This window comes from Pongo abelii, chromosome 18 (assembly GCF_028885655.2).
Source record: "Pongo abelii isolate AG06213 chromosome 18, NHGRI_mPonAbe1-v2.0_pri, whole genome shotgun sequence".
Classification (NCBI taxonomy): domain Eukaryota; kingdom Metazoa; phylum Chordata; class Mammalia; order Primates; family Hominidae; genus Pongo; species Pongo abelii.
Window position 1 is genome coordinate 56,868,293 of NC_072003.2, and position 23,386 is coordinate 56,891,678.

The 23,386-nt window shown below is 50.0% G+C and overlaps 1 protein-coding gene and 1 pseudogene across 1 annotated transcript in view; both read left to right on the forward strand.

Moving 5' to 3' along the window:
• Nucleotides 1–3,411: 3,411 nt before the first annotated feature.
• The window catches only part of LOC100431524 (high mobility group protein B3-like), a 30,271-nt pseudogene continuing 10,296 nt past the window's right edge, over nucleotides 3,412–23,386 (forward strand).
• ADGRG1 (adhesion G protein-coupled receptor G1) overlaps nucleotides 20,389–23,386 on the forward strand; it is a 44,400-nt gene continuing 41,402 nt past the window's right edge. The window contains 1 exon segment of the mRNA NM_001131373.1: nucleotides 20,389–20,465. The gene's annotated coding sequence lies outside the window, so the exon portion shown is untranslated.

The window sequence follows — 23,386 nt, forward strand, 5'->3', positions numbered from 1 at the left end:
TTTTCCAGAAAGTGTCTCTATTTTGCCTTCATTATTGAAAGCAGGACTCCCAAGATTCTAGTCCCAGCTCTGCCGTCACAGCTGCTGTGTGACTATAGCCTAGACCTGTCTTTTTGGAACTCAGGTTCCCCACCGGTGAACCAAGAAGAAGGGCTGATCGTCTCTCCTCCTGCCACCAGCTCATGTGACCAAGTCCCAGTGTTGTGTCTGTACTGGAAAGTTTGGTATCAGAGTTGCTGAGGTTACTCAAGGACCCTGAAGAGCTGGATGATATAGAGTGAACTGGTGAAATGAAGCTGCCTCCCCGGAAGACACAGTCTTCAGGATCTACAGCCTCTAAAGTTACCACACCTATAACACTTATGTAGGTGTTACCCAATATCTGGCTTGCGCCAGCAGTTTCTCACAAGGATGGATGAACAACTCTAGGTGAGAACTTGCTGCTCCCCTTGGGCTGGACAAACTCAAGAAGGCAGGCTTCCCTTTCTGGGCCACCAGGCCCACCTGAGACCTGCCTTCCCTGAGCACAGGCAGGACACCTGGGTTCCAGCCTCTAACTCTGTACCTCAAGCCAGTCCCTGCCCCTCTCTGGGCTCCAGTCCTCCCCACCCCCTCAATGAAACGGGGTAAGGCACAGTTGAGATAGGTCTCGAGGGCTCCTCCTGCCCTGCCCATCAGGCAAAGGTGTGATGGTGCCTCCTAGTGTGTGGCCCTGATCTCTGCCTGCTCCCGCGGGGGAAAGGGCAGTGCTGTGTGGGCACTGGGGCAAGGGCCTGACCACCGAGCACTCCTCACCTGTGCCTGCAGGTGGCAGCAGCAGTCACCAGGCAGAGCCTGCGGGATTGCAGCAGCTAATTTGCACATGGCCTGGGAAAGGGTCAGCTCAGTCATGCAAAAAGTAATTCCCAGCCCACCGGTGCCCGCTTCCTGCCTCTGCCAGGCCCTTGCAGGCCCCTTGCCTCCATCCTCAGAGGAAGCCAGAACTGGGAGAGGCCTTGGCCAAGGCGTTCCGGAGTAGGTGCTACAGGCCCTCTGTGGCCAGAGCCTCCGCTCACCCAAATCCTGCCCTGCTTCCAGGCCAACCCCCGAATCCATTCTCATTTAGTTAGGGCTGCCAGCCTACAGGCAGTTAACTGCTCCCATTGGCAAAAACTTTAACGAGCAATTAATTAATAAAACTCATGATTGCCAGCCCCACTTCTTTCAGTGGGGACTGATTTTATTAACTACTCAGTCATTGGGGCAAAGGCTGATATCCACGTGTTTGTATCCTTCAGGAACCCAGGGCAAATGAAAGGTGACTGATTATCATTTCTGGGCAATGTGCTTTACAAACCACACTTCTTTCAGTCCTTACAATGAGGTACTACTATTATATCCATTATACAGATGAGAAAACTGAGGCCCAGAAAGCTTACTCTCTTCCCCAATGTCACCTAAGTAGAAGTGAATCCCAGTCTGTCTGACTCCAAAGGTATTTTCCCCTTGAGTGGCCCCTCAAAAACTGCTTTGTTTCCTTTTATGGCTGGAAGGTCCCAGAACCTATGAGCTAAGGGGCTGTTTTCTGACCTTCTCATGGCCTTGCAGGGAGGGACTGTGTGGACTCAGGTTTGTTCCCAAAGCAACTCCTTTGCTTTAGTGATGAAGGGAGCCCTCACCCCTCAGCTCTGCTGAGACAGCCCTTCTGCCCCTCTCCTTCCCCTCTAACCACCAGCCTCCGACCTGAATGAAGTTCCAGATTCTTCCTCTGCTTTTCCCTTACCTCTTTCATGTCTGTGGTTGCCCCCCGAGGCAGTGTTCATGTGATTTCAGATGGTGCAGGTGATTCATTTTTCATTTTACATCATCACTAGTCCTTTGTTAATTATGGCGTGTGCCCTTCATCATTTAATGGGATATTATATTTTATTTTAAAAGTGATCATTTTGAATTACATGTAAAAAGGCCAGTTGATCTAGAAGAAAATTTTAAGTAAATATCTGGCCGATTTCTAGACTTGTTAAAAACCACTGGAACAGAACTTGCCTACCTGAAGTTGGGGAGACCTGGTTTGGATTACCCCATTTCTTCTTAACCAAACCAGCCCAGGGAGGAGTTTGTCGGCCTCAAGAGAGAAGTCCTGTCCCTTAGGGGAAGTTGGCCTTCCTCCTCAGCCAACAAGCTCATGCTGCAGCTGGGTTATTTATTTCTCTGAAAATGTTATCAATGTGCTACACACGTGTGGTTTCAGATAATCGTGGTTGCCTGGGGTGGAAGTGGAGGGGAGGTTGACTGCAAAGAGCCCCAAAGGAACTTTCTGGAAAGATGTACGTGTTCTATATTTTGGTTGGCGTGTTTGGTCCGAGAGTGTACATGTTTGCCAAGTCATCAGTCATCACCCTGTACACTTAAGATGTGGAAATTTTATTGTAGATAAGCAAAGTTGATTTGAAAACAACATCAAAACCAAAGCCACAAATATTCACTGATGTTGGGAACCACTCATATTCATTTCTGGTTCTGACTTCTGAGCTGCGAGGTGAGCTCTGTGGTCAGCTGCACTGTGGCGTATGTTCGCTGTCATTCAGCTGACATTTCAGCTGCTCCCAAAGTCAACATTTATGAGTTCTGCCATGTGCCAACCACAAGAAGAATGCATAAAATGACAGAGAGATGCCTGTGACAAAGGGACATCACAAGTCAGGCAGGAAGGGGTGACTTAATCGGTAAATGGTGTTGGGACAATTCGTTCTCCATTTAGATGCAAACAAAATTAGATTCTAGTAGGGCAACTATAGTTAATAGGATTTATAGTTTATTTCACAATAGCTGGAATAGGAGATTTGGAAGGTTCCCAATGCAAAGAAATAATAAATGCTTGAGGTGATGGTTATCCTAATTATCTTAATTTAATCATTACACATCATGTGCATGGATCAAAATATCACAGGTACCTCATAAGTACGTATGACTATTATGTATCAATTTTTAAAAAGACTCGCCCCACAAAAAATTAGACCCCTACCTCACAACATGTTCATGCACACAAATATTCCAGATGAATTAAATGTTAAACAAATACTATAAAAGTATTAAAAAGAAAATATAGGAGAGTATTTTAAAAATAAATTCCAATCAGAAAAAGCCTTTTAAAGCAAGACATGAAAGCCAGAAATCATAAAGGAAGACTACATCTAACTATATAAAAATGCAAAACTTTTCTATGACCAATGACACCAAGAATTTAGCTAAAAGCATGCAGAAGATCCTGGGAAAATATTTGGCTCATATGTATTAAAGAATTAAGGTTTCTAATATGCAAAGAGGTCCTATGAATCAGTAAGAAAGTGGCAAAAAGCCCAATTAAAAACGTGTAAAGCAGGTGACCTGCGTTGCCCAGACTAGCGAACAATACAGTCAGGACGGCTAAAGATGACCCCCAAGAAACCAAAACGCGAGATGTCTGCTTATGCCTTCTTTATGCAGATATGCAGAGAAGAACGCAAGAAGAAAAACCCAGAGGTGCTTGTCAATTTCACAGAAATTTCCAAGAAGTGCTCTGAGAGGCGGAAGACAATGCGTGGAAAAGAGAAGTCTAAGCCTGACGAAATGACCGAGGTGGATGAAATACTCTATGATTGGGAAATAAAGGATTACGGACCAGCTAAGGGAGGCAAGAAGAAGGACCCTAAAGCCCCAAAAGGCTACCATCTGGATTCTTCCTGTTCTGCTCAGAATTCTGCCCCAAGGACAAATCCACAAACCCTGGCATCTCTATTGGAGATGTGGCAAAAAGGCTGAGTGAGATATGGAATAACTTGAGTGACAGTGCAAAGCTGCCTGACATCACTAAGGCAGCAAGCTGAAGAAGTGTGAGAAGGGTGTTGCTGACTCTAAGTCTAAAGGAAAGTTTGATGGCGCAAAAGTTAAAGTTGCCTGGAAAAAGGTAGACGAGGAAGAGGAGGAGGAGGAGGAGGATGAATTAAAAAACCTGTTTATCCATCTCCTTGTCAATATCTTAGAGCAGAGGAGTGCCATAATTCAGGGGTCCCCAACCCCGGTCCATGGACCAGTACTCGCCTGTGGTCTGTTAGGAGCCAGGTGTCACAGGAGGAGGTGAGTGGCGGGCGAGCAAGTATTACCACCTGAGCCTCCTGTCGGATCAGCGGTGGCATTAGATTCTGAACCCTGTTGTAAACTGCACGTGAGAGGGATCTAGGCTGAGTGCTCTTTAGGAGAATCTAAATAATGCCTGATGATCTAAGGTGGAACCGTTTCATCCCAAAACTATCCCCCTTGCCCCCACCCTTGACCCCCGTCCATGGAAAATTTTCTTCTGTGAAACCGGTCCCTGGTGCCAAAAAGGTTGGGGACCGCTGCTGTAATGGACTCATCTCTCATTTGAGAAGTATCTGTTGCCCTCATTAGTTTTAATTACAAAATTTGATCACGATCATCTTGCGGTCTCTCAGAGCGCTCTAGAAATTGTCAGTGGTTTACATAAAGTGGCCATGGGTGTCCGGAGCACCCTGAAACTATATCAAAGTTGTACATAATTCCAAACCTTTGTTTGTTTGTTTTTTGAGACACAGTCTCGTTCTGTCGCCCAAGCTGGTGTGCAGTGGTATGATCTCAGCTCACTGCGGCCTCCACCTCCTGGGCTCAGGTGAGTCTCCCACTTCAGCCTCCCCGGTAGCTGGGATTACAGGTGCATGCCACCATACATGGCTAATTTTTTTATTTTTTGTAGAGATGGCATTTCACCATGTCACCTAGGTTGGTCTTGAACTCCTGGGCTCAAGCCATTCGCCATTTGCTGGCCTTGGCCTCCCCAAGTGCTGGGATTACAGGCATGAGCCACCATGCCCAGCCTCCGAACATTTTAAAATGAAAACGCCCTCTCATAGTCTCACTCTGTGCACTTTGCTGTTGGTGTGACAGGGCATTTAAAGATGTTTCTGGGCCGGGGGTGGTGGCTCACGCCTGTAATCCCAGCACTTTGGGAGGCCGAGGTGGGTGGATCACCTGAGGTCAGGAGTTTGAGACCAGCCTGGCCAACAGGGCGAAACCCTGTCTCTACTAAAAATACAAAAATTAGCCGGGCGTGGTGGCGCATGCCTATGATCCCAGCTACTTGAGAGGCTGAGGCAGGAGAATCGCTTGAGCCCAGGGGGCGGAGATTGCAGTGAGCCGAGATCACGTCACTGCACTCCAGACTGGGGAACAGAGTGAGACTCCATCTCAAAACAAAACAAAACAAAAACAAACAAACAAACAAAGAAACCACGTTTCTGGCATTTTTATAATTTGTAAGATGGTGTTAACTATATGGTTATTAGCTAGAAATCCTGAATTATCAACTGTATATGTCCATAGTTTGTAAAAAGAATAAAACAACTGAGGCAAGCTCTTGATGCTTCTTGTCTGGCATTGAGGCTGTGGGGAAGGTGCCTTTTGGAGGGGCCATAGCTCGGGGCATGCACCGTGATGCTGGACTGGTTGACTGTGCAGTGGGCATTCATTTAGCTTCAAGTTGTCTTGTTTCTGTATACGGTGACAGCTTTCTGCTGCCATTCTTAGCTAGGGGCAAAGATGTGGGGGTCGGCTGGCACGAGAAGTGTTTAGTTTTTGTTTTGTTTTTTAGTTAAGTGTGGTGATTTTTAAATGTAGAACTCTTCATTGTCAGTAAAGCAGAGTCACTGCAATGAAAGTTCAGGAACCTTCTGTCCTTAAACACGATTTGCAACATTCTGTTATTTTTTTTTGTATGTTTAGAATGCTGAAATGTTTTTGAAGTTAAATAAACAGTATTACTTTTTTTTAAGTTGGGTAAAGGATATAAACATTTGTTTCACAGGAGAAGAAATAAAAATAGATGATGAAGTTATGAAAAGATGCTCGGTTCCACTCAGAATTACAATAGGCACACTAAAACAATTTTTTGCCCATCTAAAGAGATCATCTCCACATTGGAATGGATATGGTGGGACTCTAGATTGGTACTACTTTTTAAGGGAGCCATTTAGCAGTGTCTATACTTTTTTTTTTTTTTTTTTTGACAAGGTCTTGCTCTGTCACCCAGGCTGAAATGCAGTGGTGCCATCACGCTCACTGCAGCCTTGACCTCCCCGGCTCAAGTATCTGTACAATTTTTAATTGCACAATTCTATAACCTAGTAATCCCTCTTTTAGGTATCTTTCCTTTAGAAATAGCCACATGTGTGCCAAAATATATATGTTAATTACTGCAAAGTGTATTACACTAAAAAATAGGACCCCTAAATTTCCTTCAATAGAGGGTTATGGCTAAATAATTTTACATTCTATGCAATGGAATTCTTGTATTAATTAAAAAGAATGAAATAGAACTGTACATTCTAAGTAGAAATGATATCCATTATAACTTGGCAAGAGAAAGAAAAGCAAGTTGCAAACACTATGTATAGCATACTAATTCTATTTTTGTAAAACAATTGCATATATGAGTTACAGGGATATATAATAATCATATCTCACAGTTACTGAATGTTTACTGTATATACCAGGAGCATTGAATTATTATTACTCCTATTCTACATATGAGAAAACAGGAACAGAGTGGTTAAGTAATTTGCCTAAGGCGGCACAGCTGGTAAGTTACAGAGCAAGGATTTGAACTCTGGCAGCCCAACTCCACAGTCTGAGCACTTAACCCTATACATGGCCTTATACGCCAAAAATACTTCGTTAACAGTGATGACCTGGAAAATCAAGAGTGGAGGGGCAGAGTCACTTTTTAATAAACACTTCTAAATAGACATTAAAAAACACGAACTGGTAAAAAGGACTTATAATGAAAAGCCCATTTCCTGCAAGCCCCCTCCCCAGAGGCAACCACTTCTAATAGTTTGAGCTCATGTGGCAGTTACCTCCGGAGCCATAAATAACATGCTTATACTGTCATTTCCTTATTTATTAACCTTGGACATTATCTGTTGACTTCTGCAAACACTCAGAAAAGGAAAAATCAGCTTATCTTTTTTCTCCTTTCTTCTTGTTATGTTGCTTCTTGATAACAGGGCTATTTGCTGCCACTGGCTCTGGTCTAGGCCCTGGGCTGGACACTCGACTGCACAGTTGCCAAGACTAGGCCCACTGAGGTTCAAGACAAAAAAAGGACTTGCCCAAAGTCACTGTGAGTTGGTGTTGGAGGTGGCACCCGGCCCCTGGTCTGCATGGCTCCAGGGCTGGGCTGTCTCTGTGATACCCTCTGGCCCACCCTGAGAGTGACTGTTGCACCATCCCTGGCCCACGCGGGCCTCTCTCACTCTGGCAGAGGCTTAGCATGGCTGGGGTGGGTGGCCCTGGCTGGGTTCCTGCTGAGGGCTGGCTGAGGCCTCCTGCTGCTCAGGCAGGGGCAGGCGTATTTGCAGAGCGGCAGGTGCAGCCTCCCAGTGTTTGGCCAGCCAAGGGTTTTATTCTCCAACACTGCCAGGCCTAGACTTTGACCCTCAGGGACTTCTACACAGCTGGCCTTCCAGATCACTGCCCCCATAGCCTCTATATCTCCAGGGGAAAGGCTGAGCCAGTGGCTGAGACTGGCAAAGTGCCGAGCACCAGATACCCAGGACCCTTAGGGCGAAACCACCAGACTCACATGCCCCAACCCTGCAGTCACCTGGGGCCATCGGGCGGGTGTGGGGGTGGGGGTGTATAGGGGTAGAAGGAGCTTTAAAAAATTACCAGTGCTGGCCAGGGATGGTGGCTCATGCCTGTTATCCCAGCACTTTGGGAGGAATAGGTGGGCGGATCACTTCAGGTCAGGAGTTTGAGACCAGCCTGGCCAACATGGTGAAACCCTGTCTCTACTGAAAATACAAAAATTAGCCAGGCGTGGTGGCTCACGCCTGTAATCCCAGCTACTGGGGAGGCTGAGGCAGGAGAATCACTGGAACTTGGGAAGCGGAGGTTGCAGTGAGCCGAGATGGCACCATTGCGCTCCAGCCTGGGCGACAGAGCGAGACTCCATCTCAAAAAAAAAAAAAAAAAAAAGGATGTCCTGAAGGCCTCTTCAGCCCAGAGAGACATGGGCTTGCGGGCTGGGGGCAGACAACAAAGAAACATGGGGTTGGGGTGCAAGCCTGGGACTTGTAGGGGACCCTAGCAGTGAAGAAAGGCTTTGCCTAGCACACGGTGGCCCCTGAGAGGGTGCGGGTGGCACTGTCCCCACCCTTGTAGTCCCTTTTCCCAGACATGAGCTCCTGGCAGCTTTATTTAGGGTAGAGGAAGGGTCCTATTTATGCTGTGTCTGCATTTAGAGAGGCTGTTCACTAGTTAAGTTACAGACTCCCCACCTTTCTGAACCTTGGTCTCCCCATCTATAAAATAGGTGTATGGGCAGGAATGGGGGTAGGAATTGAGGATTGTGGGAGCCTTCTGGCTTTAAAATTGTGAGCCCTGAAGAAGATCCCTGAAAGAGCCTGTGCTAGGTAGGTTATGACTTTGGCTGCTGTAACAAACTCAAGAGTAAGAACCCATATAAACAAGAAGCCGTTTACTTCCATCCCATGCAAGGGACCAGGCTGCACAGTGGCTATGGTGGCTCCTGGACTTTGGGCACTCATACCCCTTCCCTTTTTGCTCCTCCAAAAGGGTGCACCTCTTTTTCTTTTTTAAGGGCATGATGCAAGATTTGCAGACTTTACTTATGGCTGCATCTTATTGTTCAGAACTTGGTCATGTGGCCACCCAGTTCCAAGGAACGTTAGGTAATAATAATTCTAGGGGGCCATGAACTCAGCTGAAAATATGGGGTTCTATTCATATAGAAAGGGGAGGTGGATATTAAGGAACACTTACAGCTTCTGACATGGAATCTAGAGGTTGCTTGCTGGAGGCCCTGTGGGTAAGATCAAGCCTCAGATAGGCTTTGTTTGGCTTACGACAGGCTTTAAATCCATTTGAATTCATCCCCAACTTATAACAATTAAGATTTTCACATTAATTTCAAATTTCTGGCTTCCTTGAAAAAACTGAAGGATCAGGCCACATGGGGCTCATATTTCCTCAAGTGACAGTTCACTGGAGCTGGACAGTGCTCCCCAGCATGGCCCATACTCTCCAGTTCACCCCAGGCCCCCCTACTCCCTATTGTCTCCCACCCCACCCCCATCCTGCTCTCATTACCTTTGCTGCCTGGCCACTGTGGGCACTGCAGTTTGTGACTCTTGGCCCAGCATAGCCACCAGCTTCTATAAACAAGGAAATTGAGGCACAGAGAAAAAAAGGGACTTGCCCAAGGTCACCCGGTGAGCCTGGACAGAGCTGGGACTGCAGCTGCCGCCTGCACATTCAGCCTCAGCGTACTTTCTGTCACACTGGTCCCCTGAGGATCACCTGGGTGCCCATGTACTCAGGAGAAAGGATGGCCCAATGGTTAAGCCATTAGGTGCTGGAATCTGATGGGTCTGGGTTTGAATTTTGGCTCTGTCACTTTCCAGGGCAAGTAACATCAGCTTTCTGAGCCTTATTCTTTTTCTTTTTTTTCTTTTTTTCCTTTTTTGGACAATGAAATGGGATAATAATAGAGATTGCCTAATAGAATCACATGAAGATTAAAGTGAGGTGCAGGGCCATTGGCACTGACGATGGGCACCTCCTTAAATGTTACACCCTAAGTGTTTTGCTCTTTCCAGCCTGCACAAGAAATACTAATTACTGGGACAGGAATTCAGAGACAAGTGGAAAAGCAGAGGGCTTTATCCCCATGCAACTGGGGGACGTGGCTGCCCCTTCTGTGCAGTGCAACTCAGTTTCCTCCCTGTGGGGCCACAGCAGCCCCAAATTGCTGAGATCAGTCTGCAGGGTGAATAGAATCTGTGTCAGGCTGCAGAGGTGGGCCTGAGCCATTCTGTGTGGGGCTGTCCCGGAAACACAAACACCTTCTCTGTCTTAGGAGCTGCGCCCACCTGCCCTCTCTTTCTTCAGCAGCCAGAGCTGCCTGCTCGGGTGTTAGTTCTGGCATGACTTGGCGTAACCTCAGGGAGGCACCACTGCATCTCGTGTCAGCTCTTCTAAAGCTATGCCTCCAAGTATGGCGTGCTTTGGGGCCAGCTGTGACAGCTGGGGGGCAGCCCTATGCACCCCCACCACAGTCCAACATTTGGTTTCAGATTCTATTTATATACATTATGTACCTAGATACTTGTGGGTTTGATTTGGTTTTGTTTTGATTGCACAAATAACATTAGATCAGCTATAATGGAAACAATTCTAAAACGGAAAAAAAAAAGGCACACACAATGCTATCAGTTGGCTCGGCTTCCTAAAAGCACTGCTTAAGTGCTGGCAATAAGCCCCGCACTGTGCTGTCTATGGTTGATCTCACTAAAGCTGCACAACCATCCAGTGAGGAAGAAACCTGTCACAGATGGAGAAACTGAGGCAGCAAGGGGTAGGTCACCTCCTCAAGGTCACACAGCGAGGACTGGAATCCAGCTCCAGGGTCCTGTGCTTGCCGTCTCCTCAGGGCTGCCTCTTCTTGCCCGTCATCCCTGCCACCTCTCAGCTTGACCTGGAAGCATCAATTTGACATCATTGTTCACTCTGTGCAGAGCTTTTCCAAGCGGCCCCTGGGTAGCAGCCCTGTCTTTGAGTGCGGAAACAGGTCCCTGAGACAGGTGGAGACATTGCCTTTGTTTTCTGCTTATTTCACTGAATTTTGTATTACAGTCATCCCCCAATATCTGTGGGGGACCAAATTGTAGGATGCTCATGTCCCTCAGTCATGCCCCCCACGACTTGTGCAGAGGGCCAACTGTGTAAGTGTTTTCCTTTTGTTGTGACCATATGACCATGAGCTGGGGGTGACCAGCTCTCTCAGTTTACTGGAACTGAGGGGTTTCCTGGGAGGCAGAGCTTTCAGTGCTAAGCAGAGACAGTCCCCGGCAAAATGAGATGGTTGGTGACCCCAGAGGACAAAGCTGGGTTGTGCTTTCTGAGCCATCTCCTGGTGCTGAACGCTTGGACCGCTTCAGCTCTCCACTGGTCAGGCTGGACAGCACTGTGACCACAGCTTGTCACTGGAGTGTCTTTTCTTCAGGGCCCCTCCTGGGTAGGAGGAGACAAGGCTTTGGAGGCTCCTCAGAGGAGATGTACGGGACCTGAATGCAGCTTTCCTGACCCGCCCCTCATAGGAGCCTGCAGGGAGGTGAGATGGGGACCCAGGACAGGGCTGAGGGCAGGCAAGGGCCATGGATGTGTTGGAGCTTGCTGTTTTGGCTTGCAAGAACGGGTGGTTAAATTTTTAGGCATTTTGTGAGTTGGTTGTTAAACATAGCCACTGTTAGGAATTAAATTACATACACAAAATTAAATTACAGTCATGCATTGCATAATGATGTTTTAGGCAATGACAGACCACATAGATGATGGTGGTCCCATAAGATTGTATGGGGCATATAGAGAAAGCTACAGATAGCACTTCATATTGGCCTTGCAGATCAACTAGGGGGAAATGACTGCTATTCAGTAACGGTGCTGGGACATTTGGTTTTCCATGTAAGAATATATAAATTTTAAAATGCATCCTCTAGGTTTGGATAAATGCACTCTATGATGTTTGCACAACAACAGCAAAATCACCTAATGACGCATTTCTCAGAATGTGTCCTTGTTGAGTGACTCATGACTGTATATTTAAAAAGATAATAAATACTCAGAATGAAACACTTTCTGATTATTTTACCACCATCATTCATTGTAATGGATTGAATCCTGTTCCTCTTTGCCCCAAATTCTTATGTTAAAATTCTAACCCTGAGTACTTCAGAATGTGAGCTTATTTGGAGATAAAGTCTTTACAGAAGTAAGCAAGTTAATTGGCGTTTATTATCATGGGCCTTAATCCGATATGACTGGTGTGCTTATAAAATGGGGGAATCGGACAGAGACACACACACACAGGGAGGGCACCATGTGAAGATGAAGGCAGAGATCGGAGTGAAATTTCTACAAGCCAAGCAGTGCCAAAGACAGCCAGCCAACCACCAGAAACCAGGGGAGAGGTGTGGGACAGATTCTCTTTCACAGTCCTCAAAGGCACCAACCCTGCCGACACCTTGATCTTGTACTTCTAACATCTAGAACTGTGAGAGAATACATTTCTGACCAAGCCACCCTGTTTGTAGTACTTTGCTGTGATAGCCATAGCAAATGAATCCATCTGTGCTCTTGAAGTTGCCATCTGTTGCATTGGTAGAGTAAAAAGAATGGTGAGCTTCTGTGCACCTTTTCCAAATGCCATGTTCGATGTTTGCTATCTTGCAATTGGCCGTGGCAGAAGTATTTATTTATTAAAACTTTTTTTTTTTTTTGATAGAGATTGAGGCGGGTCTCAGGAGGTTGCCCAGGCTGGTCTTGAACTCCTGGCCTCAAGCGATCCTCCCACCTTGGCCTCCCAAAGTGTTGAGATTACAGACACTGCACCTAGTCAGAGAGTATTCTCTGACTAGGAAATCTACAAATGTTATAAATCAGGACTTGCTTTGTTGTTTTGTTGATTGTCTAGATAGAGTTGAGAAAGTGGTGAAATGTTATTAAGGCACATTTCATGCAATTGATGTGTCATGTCTGTAGCTGTTACATCATGAACAGCACAAACAATTTGAAAACCATGATCCGATTCAGCCAACTATTCAAAATTAGATTCAGCAAAGATTCCAGTATCTGAAGACCCTTATCCCACTCGGCAAAAAATTGCTCACGTCATTGATGGACAAATGAAATTCCGACATTTATCTTTGTTGTTTCCTTTTTTTCTTGTTAATGTAAATGAAAATATCAATATAGGTATCCAAACAACACTTAGAGAGCCAGTTGTTAATATTTAGCAGCCCACCACTAATGTGGGGCGGAGGAGGCCAGCTCTGGCCCGCCCAGGACTGAGGGGCCCAAGGCTGCAGGGCCTGCACGGGTGGGTGGACCAACTGCCTGCGTTTCAGCTGCTCTGGGTGGACCAGTTCCAGTGTCTCCTCCCTGGGAGTGGGGTGGGGGACTGCCTTCTTACCCTCTACCCTGAGGGGCTTCTGCAGGGTTTCTGCTTGGTCTCTAGTGACCTCTGGCTATCAGGACCCTGTGGTGTTAGCAGCTGAATTTCTTTTTCTTTTCTTTCTTTTCTTTTCTTTTTTTTTTTTTTGAGACGGAGTCTCTCTCTGTCGCCCAGGCTGGAGTGCAGTGGCGCGATCTTGGCTCACTGCAACCTCCACCTCCCAGGTTCAAGCAATTCTGCTGCCTCAGCCTCCCGAGTAGCTGGGATTACAGGCACGCACCACCATGCCTGGCTAATTATTTTTTGTATTTTTAGTAGAGACAGGGTTTCACCATGTTGGCCAGGCTGGTCTCGAACTCCTGACATCAAGTGATCTGCCTGCCTTTGCCTCCCAAAGTGCTGGGATTTAGGCATGAGCCACTGCACCCAGCTAGCAGTTCAATTTCTTGATGGGGAAGTAAGAGAAGAAATAAAAAAATCAATGAATTAATTAATCAAGTAATTCAATAAATATGAAGGCAAATACATGTAATGAAAGGGCAATGAAGAAAGCAAACTAAAAAACAAAAGAGTGGAGATAATTATGCCTGGTCTGGCATGCAGGAGAGGCTGCTAGGCCTAGCATTGATCGATAGCCTTTATCTCATCAGAGCAGGGCTTAGTCCTTCAGCTACCCTCCTTGAAATATAAATCGATCCCCTCACTCCCTGTTTGAATCCACCCATGGCTTCCTGCTTCCCTGGGACTAAAATTATACTTTCGTTCCTGTCTTCACAGCCCGGCTCTTTGCCCTCATCTCCTTTGCTTCTGTGCTCCAGTCACAATTACCAGATCCTAGTTTCTCCAACACGCTGAGGATATTTCTCACTCTGAGCCTTTGCACATGCTGTTCCTTCTGCCTGGTATGCTGAGCCCCAGGCCCACTCTTTCCACGGCTGGCTCCTCCTTATCCATTAGGACCTTGTTACAAACATCACCTCCTCCAAGAAGGCTTCCCTAGTTACCTGGCTAAAGTGCATTCCCTATTTCATTTCATCTTCACTCTTTTGTTGTTTAGGTTGCTTTTTAACTTGCCCTCCCATTACATGTATTTGTCTTCATATTTATTGAATTATTTGATTAATTACTTCATTGATTGTTTAATTTCTTACCTTACTTCCTCATCAAGCCATCAGCTCCGTGAAGGCAGGGATGGTTTCTGGGCTTTGTCATGTATGCAGAGCCCAGCTTGAGGCCTGGCACTTGGTGGGTACTTAGGAAATGTTCGTTGAATGAATGAATAAAATACATTCACTGAGAAACTGTATGACCTAGAGATAAATCATGGACCCGTGGTCCAACAGAGATATGGATTCAAGTCCTGCCACTGGCACTTATTGCTGGTGTGCTCTGGGGCAGGTTCCTAAATCTCTTTAGGCCTCAGTCTCCCTGTCTATAATCCCCTATGTAATTCCCTTCAAATGATTGTTATGGGGATTAAATAAATCAATCCATGCAGTTTTAGGAATGGGCTTGGCACAGAGAGGTGCTTGGGAGTGTTGGATGTCAGTATTCTTATAAGTAAAGGGATGTGGGACTTTGGGGTTCAGGGGTTCAGAGGTTCAGAGCCTGACTTCCCATAAAAGAGGATGGGATAACTCCAAGAGGAGTTCTTGGAAGAAGGGGCATTTGAACTGGGCCATAAAGGGAGGTGGATGGCATTTCTCTAGGCAGAGATGGCAGTAGGGAAATCAGGAGCCAGGAGGGACATCTGGTCCCAGAAAGAGATCTGCAGGCAGGCCAGGCCTGCTCCTGGCTAGTCCCAGAAAGAGATCCGCGGGCAGGCCAGACCTGCTCCTGGCTGGTCCCAGAAAGAGATCTGCGGGCAGGCCAGGCCTGCTCCTGGCTGGTCCCAGAAAGAGATCTGCGGGCAGGCCAGACCTGCTCCAGGGCTGGGAGGAAAGCCACTGGGTGCCAGGGATACGCTCAGTGTGAGCTGCCTTGTTCTAGGCCACAGCCTCTGCCCCCAGTCTTGACATTTGGTTTTCACCTGTTTCGTCTGGGTAGTTGACACACAGCAGCTGCTGACTCTGAGGAGGCATGGGGAGGCCCAGCTGAAAATACCCCCGGAGGAGGTGACTCAGTGGCTCCTATCTCGACCCTGGCAGAACTCAGGTAACTCAAGACACGGGGCAAACCTGGAGAGGCCCCCAAAGCTGTGCCAGCAAAGCTCTGCAGTGTCACGGAACACATGGAAGTGGCCTGATGCTACTGACTCATGGAGGCTTGGTGGATTGCTTTGAGTTGTTTTCGGTCACCCTCCATCTCCTTGTCTGTAAAACAGGGACAGGCACTCCTCAGAACTGCTGGGACAGTCAGGGGAGACTTTTGGTTGGCACAGTGTGTTTCAGAGTGGTTCTCTGTCCTCCCGCCCCAGGCATCCTCATGTGATTCGCTTGAAAACACGGCAGGACGGGTCCTGTCATTATCCCCATTTCACAGATGAGGAACACTGAGGCTCAGAGGAGGGCCCTGACCTGCTCAGTACCACATAGCTGGAGAGTGATAGACCCAGGGCTGGAGTCAGACCCCAGACAGTGCATAGATGGATGATCACATATTGACAGAACTTGGGTGTGACCACAGGATAGAGAGTGGAGAACTGATCTGATGAACTGATTGCAGGAGGCAGGGTAATACCATGGCCTAGCTAGCCCTCACCTCTTTTCTAGAAAGCATGGCGAGGATGGTGGGGCTGATCCTAGGGCTGGCTGCGGAGCAGTGGCATGGAGACCACCTTCCAGATGTGGCCAGAATGGAGGAAAGTTTTCCTATTGCTGTAATATGAGGAGGCAACACTGCAGACCAGAATGGGTTAAAAGGTCAGTAATTTATTTTTTATTTTTTATTTTATTTTTTTGAGACAGAGTCTCTCTCTGTCGCCCAGGCCGGAGTACAGTGGCACAATCTCGGTTCACTGCAACCTCTGCCCCCTGGGTTCTAGTGATTCTCCTGCCTCAGGCTCCCAAGTAGCTGGGACTACAGGTGTACACCACCGTGTCCGGCTATTTTTTTGTATTTTTAGTAGAGACAGCATTTTGCCATGTTGGCCAGGCTGGTCTCAAACTCCTGACCTCAAGTGATCCACCCACCTCAGCTTCCCAAAGTGCTGGGATTAGAGGCGTGAGCCATTTCGCACGGCCCAAAGGTTAGTAATTTAAATTCTCCTCTGGATTTTGATGTGGCAGATGTTTACTGAGCACTTAGCCATGTGCCAGCCATGGGTGGTAGCACTTAGCATTGTCTCATTTAGTCCTTACAACTCCACGGATAGATATTGCTATCACCCCCATTCTGCAGATGAGCAAACCAAGGCTAAGGGAGATAAACCAACCAGTCAGTGGAGCCGGATGCCGACCCAGACGGTCTGCTCTAGAGCCCCATGGCTAATCACACCTCTGCTGCCTGCTCTGTGGGCTGTTTGTTTTCTAAATAAATCTAAAGCCCTGGTACCCAGTAGTTGCTGTGCAAATATCGGGTTAGCGGATGAATACATAAATTAGTGAAAAATGGCCCAAGTAAAATAACCTGTGAGTAGGAAGAGATTTTTAGAGACCATTTAGTCCTCCCTGTAGATGTGGCAAGTGTCTTATCTGCAACGCCCTAGCTGCACAACTCCTTGGCTTCCCTCTGAGACAGGTAGCTCACCCCCTGACCTTGTGGGCAGCACCAGCTCTCAGAGGGAGCAGAGAGGCTGAGCCCGCGGCCCTGCTGGAGCACAAGATGTCAGAGCTGGGGACCCTTCCTGCCCCTCCACACCTCCTATGTGCCCCAAGAGGGAAGGAGTCTGCATTTCCTGAGGCCCTCCACTGAGTAGGGGTGAGGGGTGGGCAGGCTGAGACTGGGCTTACCCAGGGCTCGATAAGGGGCCTGGAGTCCTGGTGGGAGTTCTGGAGTCAGACTGCCTGGGTAGGATCGCTGTCGTGTTCCTGAACCCCCTGTGCCCTATCTGTAAAACCCGCATTGTAAAGTGGCTCCCTGAGGTCAGGAGTTCGAGACCAGCCTGGCCAACATGGTGAAACCCCATCTCTACTAAAAATACAAAAGGTAGCCAAGTGTGGTGGCACATGCCTATAATCCCAGCTACTTGGGAGGATGAGGCAGGAGAACTGCTTGAACCCAGGAGGCGGAGGCTGCAGTGAGCCAAGATCGCATCACTGCACTCCAGCCTAGGGGACAAAGCGAGACTCCATCTCAAAAAAAAAAAAAAAAAAGTTATAAAGTGGCTTCCGCTTCTGGGGGTATGGTGAGAAGTCTGTGGGCTGATGCCTGTAATGGGCCTAGCACAGTGCCTGGTTGCCAGGATTACATAATAGCTATTATTATCATCTGCAGCCACCAGAGATAGAAATGGACACTCTCTGGCTCCACCCCTTCATCCCAGGAGTGCTGGGGTAGGTCCTGGATTGGTGGTGGGGGAGGAGTCCCAGAGACAAAGCCCTGACCTCACAAATGTTCCCTAGGTACCTGCTGAAGCAATTTCCTGACCCTGTCTCTTTTCTTCCCTTTATTTATTTTATTTTATTTATTTTTTTTGAGACAGAGTTTTGCCTTGTTGCCTAGGCTGCAGTGCAATGGCACGATCTCAGCTCACTGCAACTTCCACCTCTGGGTTCAAGCGATTCTCCTGCCTCAGCCCCCAGAGTAGCTGGGATTACAGGCATGCGCCACCACTCCCGCTACTTTTGTATTTTTAGTAGAGACGGAGTTTCACCATGTAGGTCAGGCTGGTCTTGAACTCCCGACCTCAGGTGATCCACTCGCCTCGGCCTCCCAAAGTGCTGGGATTACAGGCATGAGCCACCACGCGCAGCTTCTTCCCTTTACTTTCAGAAGGCAAACAAGGCAAAGGCATGTGCCCTCATTTACTAGATGATCTGAGGCACAGAGAGGTTAAAAAACCTCCCCAAGTGAACCTAGTGAGTGAAGGTCCCAGCCCAGGGCCTCAGGTCCAGCCCCTGCTGCTCCATCACAAGCCAGGGTCCCTGAGGCCAGAGGGCATGGGGGATGGAGCATAGGTGTCAGGAGTGGTGGAGTTGCCAGCAGGTAGGAAGTCACTGGGACTCCTTTGGTGTCCTTATCAGGGTGGGTGGCATCTCTGGGGCTGTGGGGAAACCCCGGAGCCTAGAGGTCAGGCTGTCATCCTGCAGATCCCCCTCTCTCTGATACTCCATTTCCCTTCTGGTACCCCAACCCTGTCTGTACTCAAGCAGGAGACTCATAGGGCAGAGCAGGCCTGCAGGCCCATGGGTGCAGCAAAGGTGGCATCGACTGTTGGGAATTTGCCATGGGGAAGAAGGGCAAGAGGGAGCTGGGACTAGGAATGCCAGTGGGGTCTGGGCTGGTCTTCAGGAATTGATCTGGGCTGTGGCCAGCAGATAACCCTTCTTTACTGCCTTGGGGAGTCAGAGAGGGCTCCAGTCCAGACCTGGCTCCACCTCTGTTCCCATTTGACCACCTGTCCACCCATCCCTGTTTCACCTCTTGCGTCTCATCTCTACCTCAGCTCCTTTGTTCAGCCACAGAATCGTGCTGGCCTCCTCCTCCTTGCTCCTTAAACACCAAGCCCTGGCCTCGGGGGATGTCCCAAAGGCCACTTTCCTCACCATATTCAGTCCGTGCGCGTGTGTCCCTTCCCAGAGAGCATCTAAGCTGCCCACCCCACCTCCATCACTCTTTCCCCTTTCCTGGTTTATTTTTGTTCCATAATTCTTACCACTGGATTGATTTATTTATTTCAGACTGAGTCTCACTCTGTCACCCAAGCTGGAGTGCAGTATCGAAATCTCGACTCACGGCAACCTCCGCCTCCAGGGCTCAAGCAATTCTCCTGCCTCAGCCACCTGAGTAGCTGGGACTACAGGCGTCTGCCACCATGTCCGGCTAATTTTTGGTACGTTTAGTAGATACAGGGTTTCACCATGTTGGCCAGGCTGGTCTCGAACTCCTGACCTCAGGTGATCCACCTGCCTTGGCCTCCCAAAGCACTGGGATTATAGGCGTGAGCCACTGCACCCCGCCGCCACTGGATATTTTTAATAATTACTTGCTTATTCATTTCTTATCTCTCCTACAGTTCTGAGGGCAGAGGTTTCTATGTTTTCTTGGCTGCAGGATCCCCCATGCCCGGCACAGGGCCTGGTGCACAGCAGGCCCTCAATAGACACTCGCTGAAGGCGTGGTGCATCCCCTGCCTGTCCACACTTTCATCCATCCACCGTCTGTGCTTTCTTCCCACACTTCTTCACCCATCAATCACCCAGAATTTCTTGATCCCAGGCCCTGTGCTGGTTCTTGGGTTTGGTGTGCTAGCAGGGCACACGGATCAGGAAAGAAAGAATTCCGACACTTAGGGACTGGTCCCAGCCAAGGGGGAGCCTGGGGGACTGTGGGAGAAACAGTGGGGTGAGGGGAGGTGAGGGAAGGTTTGTAGGGTGCATTGAGGTGCATGCAGCACCTCGCACCAGGCGTGACCCACAGCGGCACCTGATAGAGACTTTGTAAAATAAATCAGCCATTGCCTGGATGGCTTCTAGAAGGGGTGGCGGGGCTCAGACAGTGTTCTCAATGTTGAAGATGTGATATAGGAATCAGAAAGCATCTGGAGGAGGGGTACCTGGGGAAGTTGAGAAACTTCCCCTGGAGAATTGCCAGACTGAGACAAGGAGTGAAGGGTGGGACAGGGGCCAGGCAGGCAGAGTTAGGGGCGAGTGGGCCAGGGCCTGCCTGGAGGACTCTGCTCGGCACCCTCCCAGGATGCCTTGAGCGGTGGCCGCTGAGCTCTTTCCTGGAAGAGGCTTCCATCCCTGCCCCTTTGTCTACCTCAGTTCTCTCTGTGTCCGTTGTCCTGCAGGAGCCTGGAAACTCAGAGAGAAGAATGAGCAGGACTCCCCATCCCCCTTGCTTCCCGCCGCCTGACCCCACCAGCTGCTGGCTGGGGCCTGTTTTTATTACAGGCAGGTGAGTCTGGCCCAGGATTCCAGGCGGGGCCTGGACTGAGGGAGGAGGCAGGAAGAAACTCAAAAAGAGTTGGCAGATTACGGATGGAGGGCAGTATCTCCCAACAGCCTGGGCGGCCGCTGAGACCCAGAGAACCCAAGGACTCCCCTGGGCTCATCCAGCAGCCTCTGCTTCCCAGGAGAGAGGTGCTGAAGTCCACAAAGAGGTGAGGGGTGGGGGGACTCAGCACCTAAGGGTCAGGTTGGCCCCTGCAAGGACACCTGGGAACAAGAGAGGGTGGCGGCTGCAGTGGCTGTGGGGCAGCCGGAAATGGGGCGAGACAGACAGGCGGAGCCTCACCCGGGGCTGCCCGCCAGCCCAGACAAGCTCAGACTGGGTGCCTGTGGCCCTGGGAGGAGGTGGAAGGGGAGGAGCAGGCCACACAGGCACAGGCCGGTGAGGGACCTGCCCAGACCTGGAGGTAAGAGACGGGTGGGGGACGGGGGCAGGAAAGATAAGTGGGGTGCCACTGCCAGCCTGTCCCCCTTGACCTTGGCCATCGGTCAGGTCTAGTTCAATGCCCTGAGGGCCCCGATGTGTGTGGCCTGGCCCTTGGCCTGTTCAGGGTACTGGGCGTCTCTCAGTGGAGGCTCTGGCTGTTCTGGGGTTACCCCTTGCAGTGCACAGCATGGCCGGGCATGCTGGCATGGTGGTCATCCTGGCACCGGGAAGCTGGCGGGTGTGAGGTGTGTTCCCGGTGTCCAAAGGACACTGCAGGACGCAGGGCAAGGGTGACGCCATGGAGCCTGAGCATGGACGGGAAGCAAGCGGCAGGACCTGAAGTCTCCTGCCTGCTTTCCGCAGCGCCCTGAGCAGCTTCCTCCTGGGATCCCATGGAAACCGGTTTGGGAGCAGGTTGGCCCAGGTCGTTTGACTTTTGACTGGGGAGCAGGCAGCCTCCCTTAGCGGGCCAAGTGGAAGGAACGGGGTGCAGGCCTGGGGGCGGGCCTGGCCAGTGGCCAGCTGAGGGTTCCCCTGCTCCCCCCAGCTGCCTGCACCCAGCAGCACAGCCCTGCCTGCCCTGGCTGCAAGAGGCAGGAGGAGAACTTCAAACGGTCCCTCCCTCCACCGGCTGCTTGTCTCCTCTGGGCCAGGCACCTCCATGGTGGCTGAGGACTCTTTGGAACAGGGAACTGTCGTGGAAGAAAGGGCCCGGCCCTGCCACTGCCTCCTGTGGGACTCTGGGCCAGGCTCCCCTTCCCTCCAGGCCTGTTTCCCTGTCTGTTCCATGAAGGAGAGGCAGGGGCAGTGGTCTGTAAACCCATAAACTGCAGCAGTAGGCCCCTCCCCTGGTCTCATGGGCCACACACGCCAGCCAGCCAGAGGTGGGTGTCTGGAGTTGCAGGTGGGGTGCTGGCGCTGTGCCTTCTCTACCGACTTGGCTCCCTGGGGCATGTGGGCAGCAAATGGCACCCCTCACATTCCCTCTGTTAATTAGGCAGCCCCTGCTAATGAGTGGCTTCATCATTGCTCCATTACGCCTTCTGAGCCATCTGTGCCCCAGGACTTAGGGGGAGACCCTGGGGGCTCCTGGCTGCTGGGCACAGGCACATGTGGAAGGCGGCGTTTCTGGGATGTGTTGCGGAGGCTGGGTGCTCCGTGGGCTTTCCACAGAGTAGTTTCAACTGCAGCTCTTCATTTTACCAAGAGAGAAGTGGTGGCAGTCCTGGTGTCCAGGTGAGGAAACGGAGGCACCCTCTTTATGATTCTCCCAGTGGGAAGTCTCTTGTAGCCAACACTTTAACACATTCTGTGCTGGGCACTGATGGGGTGTGTATGTGTGTAGGGAGTGGGGGTGGAGGTGGGGTGCATGGGGAGATCAAAGCTGACATCCAGGAACACTGTGGCATCGAGTGAGATGATACACAGTCCTTTCAAGTTGGAGCAAGTTCTGCCATCTTTGCACACTGCTGTGCCACCTTGTGGGTAGTCACTAAACCTCTCTGGGCCTCCTTTGGCTCCCTTGGCACAGGAGCGATGATGCCTCACTGCCTGACCAGAGGCACCTGACCCAGGCCTGGCATCCGAGCAGCTGCCACTCAGACCTCACAGGCCAGGGCCAAGGGAGCTGCTGATGCAAGAGGCACTATTTTAGAGGCAAGAGCAGCAACTGAGATGGTCTTGAGGTAAGGGGATGCTGGTGACCCCATGCCAAGGCTAGGACCCCTAGTTCAGGAAGGGAGGCTTCTACAGAGGAGTCAGAGGCCTCTTCTGCTGCCCTCTCCACTGGGGGAATTTGGATTTTAAAAGAGAACCCGAGCTGGGTGTGGTGGCCCACCTGTAATCCCAGCTCCTCGTGAGGCTGAGGTGGGAGGATCATGTGAGCCCAGGCGTTTGAGGCTGCAGGGAGCTCTGATTGCACCACTGCACTCCAGCCTGGGTGACAGAGCAGGATCCTGTCTCAAAAAAAAAAAAAACAAAAAAACCCAAAAAAACAAAACAAAAAAAAAACAAAACAGAGAGAGAGTGGAGAGTTTATGCTAAATCAAAGATACAGCAGTGGCAGTGACAGTGACAGAGGCTCTCTAAGATAGGCGGATATCCCCATTTTACACATGAAGATACTGAGGCACAAAAAACTCTAATTTGATGCAAAATCTCACGGTTGGCTATTCAGAGGGCTTTAGGGTGATGCTGGGTGGCGTCTACGTGGAGTGATGGGCAGTTTGGAGCCCCCCAACCACTGGGGCTCCTCCAGACAAGGCTGCTTCTAGCTGGGCGCCAGGCAGGGATCCTCCCAGGAGCCACACTTGGAGGAGGGGCTGTGCTTCTGGCTCCAATACCCTGAGCTGCAGAGGACACCGTGACATCCAGGGATGTGTAGAGTCTCACCCAAGAACCCAGACCTCTGGACGCCCAGCCGTGCACACTGCAAGAGGGGCCCAGGCTGGCAGGCATGTGATTGGGCGAGGAAAGGGCTTGTTAGAGGTGGCCCAGCCTTGCTCTGGGCTCAGGGGCTTCTGAAGGCTGGGGGCAGGGGTACGGCCAGATGACCTGTTCTGGATGGATCCAACCTTCCTGCCAAGTGCTCTTGGGAGGCTAGGCAAAAGGTCAGACATTCCGTCATGCTTAGGAAGAGGGGGCGGCCACGCTGTCTACCTTCTATCTCGGGCAGCGGGGCACCCAGGCATGCCTTCCCCGCTGGGGAGGTCAGCAGGCGGGGGTGGGCCTTGGAGGCCCAGCCAGCCTGAACCCTAAGGAACTGCATTCTGCAGTGGCCCCTTCCCGGCAGGCAGGGACAGGGTGACCCTGGGGGAGGGAGAACATCTGTCTGCATCGGGCTCAAGGCCATTTCTTGTTGGCATGTGGTCAAGATGCCATTGGAACCAAGAAGACGGTATG